The following is a 10745-nucleotide window of genomic DNA, read 5'->3' as shown; positions in this document are numbered from 1 at the left end:
ACTTATATTCACAAATTAGTCCATAAATAAACAATGAAGTAAGTAATTGCAAGTAGAGCATGTTGGGCATTGTATAAAAATAAGAATTTAAACAGGTTGTGCAAAAAAAGGAAAAAAAATGAAGTTTCAAGCAAAGGATTTGGGGGAGAGGGAGGTCCTAGGTTGGTTAGCCTATAGGATCATCAGTACAATGCCCGGTAATCACTCCTTGAAAAGGGGTTACGCGTGGCATTAGCGCACCGGTCATCTTATCCACATCTACCCTTCCCATCCCCTTATTGGTCATGCAAAGTGAGTGTCGGTCACGGATTCCTATTGTGTGCTACTACCCGTCCCTTCTTAGTGGTCCTGGAGGGAGTTAGGACCTCTACCTATAGGTAGTTCTAGACAAACCTCTAAGGTTTTAAAGGTGAAAATTTTAAGGCGACAAGCAAAACAATTAGGACTTTGAGCAAACAAGAACAGGAAAGAGTAGATAAAGGCTCAATTTTCCTCCACAAGTAAACGTACAAGCAGCACGACTCAAACACTGTTAAGGTCTCTATTAATCAAATTCCTAAAACAGGATCTCTAAGTGATGATGCGAAAATAGACCACATTTTATACTCAGAAGTTATAACCTAGAAGTTGCCTAGGGATTCGTTTAAAAATTATTAGAATCAGAAACATTGAACAGCGGAGAAAGAGCTTCAGGGGAATGCGGTTTTGAGAATGCCCTAAGGCTTGCCTATATGTAGCATATAAGAAGGTTTTTTAGAAATAGACTCCTTTAATACCTATAAGCATGGTGTCTAATGAGATTAATGCAATTTGGAAAGAACTTGTTTCGGAAAAATGTTAATGCTTAATAAGACCAGTTTTTTTTTTAAGAAAATGAACTAGGCGTGATGAAGTTGATTTATTAGGCCAAATTAAATTACCAGACAGAATTGCGAGTATAGATCCCTATAGGCATGACATCTAGGCGTATTACTGATTTTAGCAACATACAGAAATGCTTATTAAAACTGGATCGGGTTGAGTCCTATAGGCATGACATCTACTGATTCGAGACATGATTGTTTGGAACATATAATATGGTTTCTAACATGATAGAATGCAAAACCTTATGAACATGATTTCTATCTGATGCAGACGAAATTAGAAGTGAGATCCTATAGACATGATTTCTATTAGGCAAAGCAATCAGATTTCAAAGAGTAAATCCCTATGAGCATGTTTTCTATTGCGCAAAGTAGGCAGATTAAAAAGTAAGATCCTAAGAGCAGGATTTCTACCCATATTACCCCATAAAGTATACATCTACCCACCCCTTTTACTAAATACCCCAAATATCTGTTTACAAATTATTACAGGCCAATGAATGAATTACATAAGTAAAAATAGAAAATCAAGAAGCTATTCTATAGGGAGCCTACAATCAGGCCCAAGTTTCCCAAAGCCTCCAATGGTCTCATAAACCTCAATTCCATAGACAAATCAGAGTCTAGGTGCATCAAAGTTCCCCAAGGGCCTCAAGAACCCCGGGCAATGCTTACACCTAGACTTAGCAACTAAGAATTGAACCAGTGCAGTGTGGAAAGGCCAGCCTCAGTATGCCAGAGTTCAGAGGGCTCTCAAGAGGATCCCAAGGCAGTACACATACTGGAGGGGGCAGAACTTATTGACTAAGAGTAAAGTGGAAGTGCAGGGCACGAGTTGGAAAAAAGGTTATTAAAGACTATATTGGGAAGTCTGTTTTGGAAGCAATTAGTAAAGCAACAAAGATTGTTTGAAAAGAGGTTGGAGTAATAAACAAGCTTAAACACCTTAAGAAAAGATCACACAGCTAGTTTGCAGAATTCAGTAGTCATACAGGGGTCAGGGGTTGGGGATACATAGACATTTGGCTGCACAACCCAGCAAAGATCTTAAGATTGGCTTGGACATGCTCAGAGATAGTTGACTCTGGCATAATCACACACCAGTCAGGAGAAATACAAACACATAGAAGGGGTGATAAGGATTTGGGAATTCATAGGATGGTAAGCATACAAGAAATAAAAGACAATTGACAAGCATGCTTTGAAACCCACATAAGGGGATACATTAATCCAGCGGGAAGGGGAGACATAACAACATGCTGATAAGGCAACTTAACTACAAGTTCCACAATAGAACCACAAGTAGAAGCAAACTAGGAATAAAAGAAACTGAAATAGTAAGAGAAGCATATTGTTGTTGGAACTTTAAATCAAAACTAGGACATACCAGTGAAGGTAGAAGTAAGCAGAATGAAAGAACCAAGAGTACAGATGATTAGCCTTGGCTTTCAGCCGGCTAACAATAGCAAGTAGCACAAGAGAGAAGGAGAGCAGAAGTTTTTAGTAAGAGAGGTAGTTTTTGAAAACCAGTGTTCGTGTGTGTGTTAGTGAAAGACTAGAGTATTTATAGTTGAAAATAGGTAGTAAAATAAGGTAAGAATCATAGTAGCATGGTAATTAAGGAACTCAGAATCAATCAATTAGAAAATCAAGGAAGTACTTCCTTAAGTTAAGGGAATCAAATCAAACGGGAAGATTCAGTATCATATAAGGCAAGAAGAAAAATCAGTGCATGACTAAATAAGGAAGGGGTCAAGGTTCAGTAAGCATAGAGTAGTCAATTAGGACTAAGTTCAGAAAACTCCAATTAAGGAATGATTCAGTAAAAATAAAGTACTATAGCAAATAAGGTAATGGAATCAGTCAATTTAAACAAACGAGTAGAATTTTAGGGTTTTAAAAGAAAACCTTGCAATCAAGCCATCAACTAAGGGAATCAGAATCAATCGAGAGGGAGTCATGATTATGTACTTCAACATATAAATAGAGAAGATCAAACAGACGTAACAAACAGGCAAGGCCAGCAATATCGATAGAAAGAGGCAAGAGATGAACACTCAAGATAAATATAATCACATAAAGGTGATATAGGTAGGTTAAGGACTGAGTAAAACCCATTCGAAGCATGGTAACCACAGAAGCATTAACAAGAATCAAATAGTCAGGCTAACATATAGAACCAAGCCAAAGAAGGCCTTAAAAATTAGGGCTTTTTAACATAGGCGAGTTAAAGAGCAGTAAGAACATAGAATCAGTCAAGATAAGCAAGGAAAGAGGTTTAAACATAAAGAAAAATCAGTTTAAACAAGTGTAGAAAAAACTCCGAGAAATCCTAAATTTAAAGAGAGTAAAACGGCTTAAAGTTGATGATTTTTAATGAGAGGTTTGAGAACAGTGTAAAACATAGAAAGAAATAGACTTAAATCGTTAAAAATAGCACAGATCTAAGATATTCAAACAAAGTTAGGGTTTCAAAGGAAACCCAGATAGAAACGGAAGAACCTGCTATAAACTTCAAAGATCGTAACAAGTATTGTATGATTATGCCCAAAGTCACACCAGAGAAGCCTCGAACAACAGAAACAGTAACCCTAGGTCCAAATCGACATGGCCTAGGACCCTTGAGGGCCTTAGAGATGATGAGCAAGGCGATGAGAGACCCATTGGGGGCTTGGGGTTGAAAGAAGGTCGCCGAAGATGACCGGAGAAGGAGGGGTTTGACAGAGTCTAGGGTTAGGTTGAGAGAGAAGACTGGAAATGAGAGAGTTTGAGGGCGGCGGAATTAGAAGAGTGATTAGGGTTAGGGGGTCTTTAGGATTAAAAAAGGAAGGGGCTTGTTTGGACCGTTGATCTGGGAGATCAACGGTCAAGATTCAACCGGGTACGTGGGTTCCGGGTTTGGGTAAGGGTTAATAGGGTCTTGGGTCGGGTTATTTAATTAGAAGGTTGGGCCAGGAATTGGTCCGATTTTGGCTACAATTGAAAGCCAAATTTGGCTATAATTTAAATAGCCAGTTTTTCCCTATTTTTAACTTTAATAAATAATAAGTAATTTCTAGAAAATAATTTAAGGTGCCAAAATGATTTAAAATACAAATTTAACATTTTAAAAAAATAGGGACCCATTTTGTGCATATAAGATATAATTATACATTAAAAGGGCTAACATTGCAATTATATGCAATTTAGCTTAAAAATACTAAATATAATTATAAAAATGCATGAAAAATATATTATCCATATTTTGACATAAGTATAGAAATTAATGAGTAAATATCATCACAATAATTTGGAAAATATTTATTGGGGTTTTATGGATAAAAAGAGGGAAAATAAATCAATTTAAACCCTTAAAATTATGGGGAAAATAATAAAAACCTCGTGCATGCTTATATATGCATATATATGCTATTTTGAAGGTATTTACGCATATTTAAAATATATAGGGAAAAATTGGGTATCAACAGTGATGGCGCCTAACACTCCGGCTAGGCAAGCCGAAACAAGATATCGAAGGTAACATAATAATGAAATTCATAGAAATAGCATAAACCTGAGGTCTCAATGCAATAAAAACTACTAATATAATGTAAGTCCCCCCAGAAACTGGTAAGTAACGAGTCATGAGCTACTACAAAGGAATACAAGTCTGAAACTGAACAATAAATACATTGTCTGAACTATAACAACAGTATGAAAGGAAAAGACAAGTCAAACTGCGAGCAAGGATGCAGTTCTACCTCGCCTCTAGCAGATAGTCCACAAGCAACCTACTGTTGATAACCGGTCCCCACACTTGGATCTGCACAATTAAGTGCAGAGTGTAATATGAGTACAACCGACCCAATGTACTCAATAAGTATCGTAAATAAATACGGCGGAGGTAAAAGAAGCACAATTTATTAATGATACTCGCTATCACCTGTGTGGTTTCATCCTTTAAACCGGTATAGAACGATCACCAAGTTTAACAACAAACGCATCTGTGTGGGTATGTGTACAGTTTCTCAGATACTCTACTCAGACAATATCTTGGCATATAGAGGTGATATGCAGTTAAATCAGATAAATGATCAAAGAAATTGCAAGTGAAGAGGAAATGCAAAATCCAACAACACACTAGCCAGATTCCCTCAATTTTCCATATCCATTCCAAACCACTGATCAGTATTTTCAATATCCGCATGTACACCATCAAGATAAAAATATGATAGGATGATCCTAAGGGGATGGATCCATATCCACACGCAAGCACGGCCAATTCAATATGCTGCCAGCCCGGCATGGTCACAGGCATAACAACATCATCCGCCCGGCGTGGTCGCAATCATAACAATACAATCTACTCGGCGTGATCACACGGATAACAACACAATCCATCCAGCGTGGTCACAGACATAACAACACAATCCATCCGGCATGGTCACAGGCATAACAACACAATCCGTCCGGCATGGTCACACACATAACAACATAATCCGTCCGGCGTGGTCACAGGCATCCAGTTCAATCATATCACACTGGAGAAAATAAACAAGAATACATGTATTTGTTGAATGAATAGCAAATCTCATGCTCCTGGACCGGTATAAATGACATGGTAAAGTGTAGGCATGCGCAAAGTGTGCTATCATAGCTCAAATTGGCAATTTTATCACGGAATAGTATTTATCAAGTTCATCCAGGGATTAAACCTCTATGTAGACTCAAACACGACTCAAATAGTTCACACAATGTTACAAATATGAGAAACATCATAGCTTAAAGCTTAACAATCAATTTTGGGCTTATCATAGCTTAAACACAATCCGAGCATGGATAAATACCCCCGGTGTCAGCACATGGGTTCAAACCCCACGCATGTGCGCAACCATAGCACGTAGCTATCACAGATAATTCAGGCAACTAGTCCCTCAATCAAGTTTAAATAAGGTACTTACCTCAAACAAATCAAATCACTTTGCTAGCAAGCCCTTACCATGCGTATCAATCTCCGGAATGCTCGAATCTAGCGAAAAATAACATAATACTATCAATAAAAGCTATAGGAATTGATCCCAAATGATAAAACTAAGATCTTTAACCAAAGTCAAAAAGCCAACCCCAAAATCCAACCACGGGCCCACGTCTCGAAACCCGGAAAAATTTATAAAATCAGAATACCCATTCAATAACGAGTCCAACAATACCAAAATCATCCAATTCCGACCACAAATCAACTCTCAATCTCTCAAATCTTACTCTCCAATACATGGGACAAAATTCCCCGAATTCCAACTTAGATTCATGATAAATAGATGAAATAATCATTTGGGTAATCAAAATACATGGATAAAAGTGATCAAAATTCGCTTACCTTTTCAATCTAGATGAAAACCTCTCAAAAAATTGCCTAAGTCCGCACCCCAAAACTCTCAAACGGGAAGAAGACTCAAACCCTCGATTTTAAATTCCTACCTAGTCTTTTCGTTCTTGCGGATTCACCTGCCGCACCTACAGCTCCGCTTCTGCGGAGGAAAGCCTGCTTCTACGAAAATCACTTAAGCACCCGACCAGCTGCACCTACGGGCCAATTTTCGCACATGCGGGACCGCTTCTACGGTCCAGGCTATGCCCATGGGCGTCCGCACCTACGGTTCCAATCCGCTTCTACGACCTTAGCCCCTCCTACCGAATTTCGCATCTGCGGAGACCTCATCGCATTTGCAGGCTCGCAGATGCGGAATATCCAACGTACTTGCGTCCACTGCCCAACACACACAGGACCCCACCTGCGACCCCATGGCCACTTTTGCGGCTCCGCATCTGCGGCCTATTTCTCGCAGGTGCAGTTTCACCAGACCTGATCACACCAGCTCTTCCAAAATTCCAAAATTCAATACGATCACTCCCGAGGTCCCCGGGACCCTATCCAAACATACCAACTCATCCTAAAACAAGACACTAACTTAGTCCAAGCCTCAAATCCCATCAAACAACATCAAAAGCACAAATCACACCACAATTTAAGCCTAATGAACTTTTGGATTTCCAACTTCTAAAATCGATGCCGAAACCTATCAAACCAACTCCGATTGACCTCAAATTTTGTACGCAAGTTATAAATGACACAACGGACCTATTCCAACTTCCGAAACCAAATGCCTTGGTATTACAAATATTATTTTGCTATACACTATCTTTGACGGAAATGAAGAAAGAAGGAATTAATTTTCATTTTATCATTAATTCATAAATGTCATATAGAAATTTATCAGGTGCAAATTCTAACACAAACGGGTAGTTGCATAAAAAATGTATGCGACGTATCTTTTTTTTTTTTCTTATGAACAATAATTAGTGTTAAAACCCGCGCGATGCGCGGATAATTTGACGGAATATTAATCTTATAAAATTATGATCTAATATGTCATATTATTTTAATAAATATTATTTATATTTTATTATTTAATATAGTATGCCGAAATATAACAAAATCTATACAAACTCAAAGGATGCACATCATATAGTAACAAATAAATTATTTATTCCTTATTTATTCTTATTGTCAAATTAGCAAGCAGTTAATACTATACATTTACTAATGTGATTCTTAATTAACTTGTCAATTGGCTTAATATTTTGAAACTACTTCTATTTTAATATAATATAGATATATATTTTCTTACTCTTGAAATATATATATTTTTGTTTAAACTTATGTTATAATGTTCAAAATTCTTCAATTATCTAAATTTATTGATAAATTTTGTGAGTTTTATTTATTAATCTTTTATTTTTTTAATCAATTCAAAATATAAATATCATAAAATTATCTTTATCCTCCTCTTTTCATACATTCTTTTCTACTATAATATTTGATTAGTTTTCTCATTTTATAGTTTACTGAAAATTTAAATAATTTTATTTCTTTACTAAATTATAATTTTGAATATCTCAAAAGTATACAGAGATAAGAATTTTATTATTTTTATAAAAAACCTATCAATACTTTAATTATTATTAATTTGTGTTATATATATAATGTGCTTATCTTATATATAATATCATAATAGTATCTTTATATTTTTCATTATGAAATTATGAGTTTATTATTTAACTAATTTTCTAGATGAAAAATTTAATTAGTATATATATTTTACACTATCGCTTGATTTTTTTTTTCTTAGCATTCTTCCTCTATAACTATTTATTTATTATGATTTTAGCTATGTGTATATATGCGACTTCTCTCATCATAATTCTAATTATAAGTGTTATATTTTCATATTTTTCACAAATTTATATTATTTTTTTTTTGTTCCTTGCTTATCTGATTGCATTATCAATTACTTAATTCAAATAGAGTATTCAATTAACTGAAAATATAAAATTCAAAATACTTTTTTAGTTAGAAAGGTAGTTTGTTTTGTCTTAACAATGACGCTTGGCTTTTTGTAGTTATGTCACTTGGCTTAATGAGATAGTTTTTTCTTCTACTTTTAATTATAGATAGATATTAGGAAGAAACTACTATCCATTCAATTTGAATTTTTTGTTTTTTATTTTTTCTTATTTTTTATATTAAATAATTTTAAAACCAACTTGGAAGTACTCCATATTTTGAATGGGTAGTTCTTTTTTATATTTTCGTTTTTTATTAGGCTTTTTGTAGTTATGCCACTTGGCTTAATGAGATTGCTTTTTCTTCATAATTTTGAATTCACCAAAAGTATAAAGAGATAAGCATTTGATTATTTTTATAAAATATCTACCAATATTTTAACTATTATTAATTTGTGTTATATATTTAATATTCTTATCTTATAATATCATAATAGTATCTTTATATTCAAAATATACTATTCAAAATATATGTAAAGTCTTATATATAATATCATAATAGTATCATTTTGTTAATAAAATGAGATTTAAAAAATAAAATTCAAAGTATTTTTTAGTTAGAAAGGTAGTTTATATTGTCTTAACAATGCCATTTGGCTTTTTGTAGTTATGCCACTCGACTTAATGAGATTGTTTTTTCTTCTAGTTTTAATTATAGATAGATACCAAGAATTTTTAAACGGATGCAAATTTAACATCGCTGGTCAAATATTTAGTACATGTGATTGTACAAACTCACCCCCTAAAGAGTTACCCACAACGAAAGAAGAACCAAAAGAATGAAACTTTTTCTAAAGTTGGTGGTGATGATTTGAATTTTGAGAATCAAATTTGAAATATTAATGGTTTTTTTATTATTATTATGTAATTTCTTTCAATAATTGGAGATGAAACAGAAGAAAAAAACTGCTCCTTGCGGTTGGTGAATAATTTTACTAACCATATTACCAGAAGGTCTAGAGAACCCACACATATATGATATTTACAAAAGTGAAGTGTGTGTCACGCGCTCTCGGAGCCAGAAGCAACTGTTTTTCATTTGTGCATGTAATTCTTTTTTAGACATATCATTCCAAAAATAGAAAGACATACATAGATTATGTTTTTCAAAATATTGAAACACTTATCCGTAAATGGTGTTTGGCTTGATTTATTTTTTTCCGGAAATCCTGAGAAAAGTTTTAAAATTATATGTTCACCCTTTTTGAAACAAATGCGACCAAGTTTTTCAGCTTCTCAAAACTGAATTTTTCTTTCTTACTAATATTTAGTTGAATTTTTTTGTGAAATTCTTTTAAAAGTTTGGTTGAGACTCTTCTTCAAATTTTTGAAGCTAAAACGAATGAAAATCTTGAAATTTTGTTCTTCAAGTTAATTACTCCCTCGGTCTCAATTTATGTGGCGGTGTTCGGACTTCAAGAGTCAAATAAGTTTTTCCTTGATCGTAACTTTCTTATATGCTTTTTATGCATTCTGAACTGTTAACTATTGTGACTTATATTTATGTAGTTTCAAACTGAAAGATTTTGATCCAAATTCCCGATCAAAATTAAGAAATTTGACTCTCGAAATTTGAGTTCCGCCACATAAATTGGGCAGAGGGACTACTTTTTTCTTTGGTCAAATAAGTATAGCTTTTCTCAGTTGTGGTGATTTGTATATGTATTTTATCTGGTCATCCCAACATGTCCATAGCATAAAGCTTTGATGTTTATATTTTTCATACTTTGTTTCTATTTAAAAGGTTCCTGTAGAAATCAGATATTGACTATATCTGGATGGATGAAATCTTAAACGAATAAGCCTTTCAGCCTAATACTTTAATTGACGTAAGGTTGAATGGTAGTACCTAAATAGGGGTTGTTCAATTCTTATCCAAGTTTGAGTTAAATTAAATTAGTCGAGGCGATTATTTTCACTTATTAGTAGTTACACTTGTACTACAAAGAAAGAACAGTTCATGGAAAACAAAGAGGAATAAAGAAAATTGTAATGTTGGACGCGGATTTGGTGTAATTGGTAGTGGAGAATGTTCGTAAAAGTCTATGATATTTATTCTTTAGTAGAATCAAAAGCATAGACCACAAAGCTTTTGGGTGGAGCAAAAAGGGCAGCCCAGTGCACTAAGCTCCCATTATACGCGGGAACCGGAGAAGGGCCAAACCACAAATGTTTATTGTACGCAGCCATTTCTGCAATAGGATGTTTCCACGACTCAAACCCGTCTTACCTTTCTGCAAGAGGCTGTTTCCACGACTCAAACTCGTGACCTCCTACTGAAAAGTGAAAACAAGGGTGAAATAGTTGGAATTATCCACGTCCAAGAGGAGCTATCTGCTTTGAGCTGGAAATGAAAGAATCATTCAATAGAAGGCACTTTACTAGGTCTACCTCACACAAATTTATATCTCGTACTTCTTTTAATTATATCTACTGGAGATACAGCCAATATCATCTGTGTGTGTGTGGTGGGGGGTGGGGGGGGGGGTAGGGGGGGGT

Source organism: Nicotiana attenuata, unplaced genomic scaffold (genome assembly GCF_001879085.1).
Source record: "Nicotiana attenuata strain UT unplaced genomic scaffold, NIATTr2, whole genome shotgun sequence".
Lineage (NCBI taxonomy): Eukaryota > Viridiplantae > Streptophyta > Magnoliopsida > Solanales > Solanaceae > Nicotiana > Nicotiana attenuata.
The sequence above is the reverse complement of the archived record's forward strand: the minus strand, read 5'-3'. Positions refer to the sequence as shown.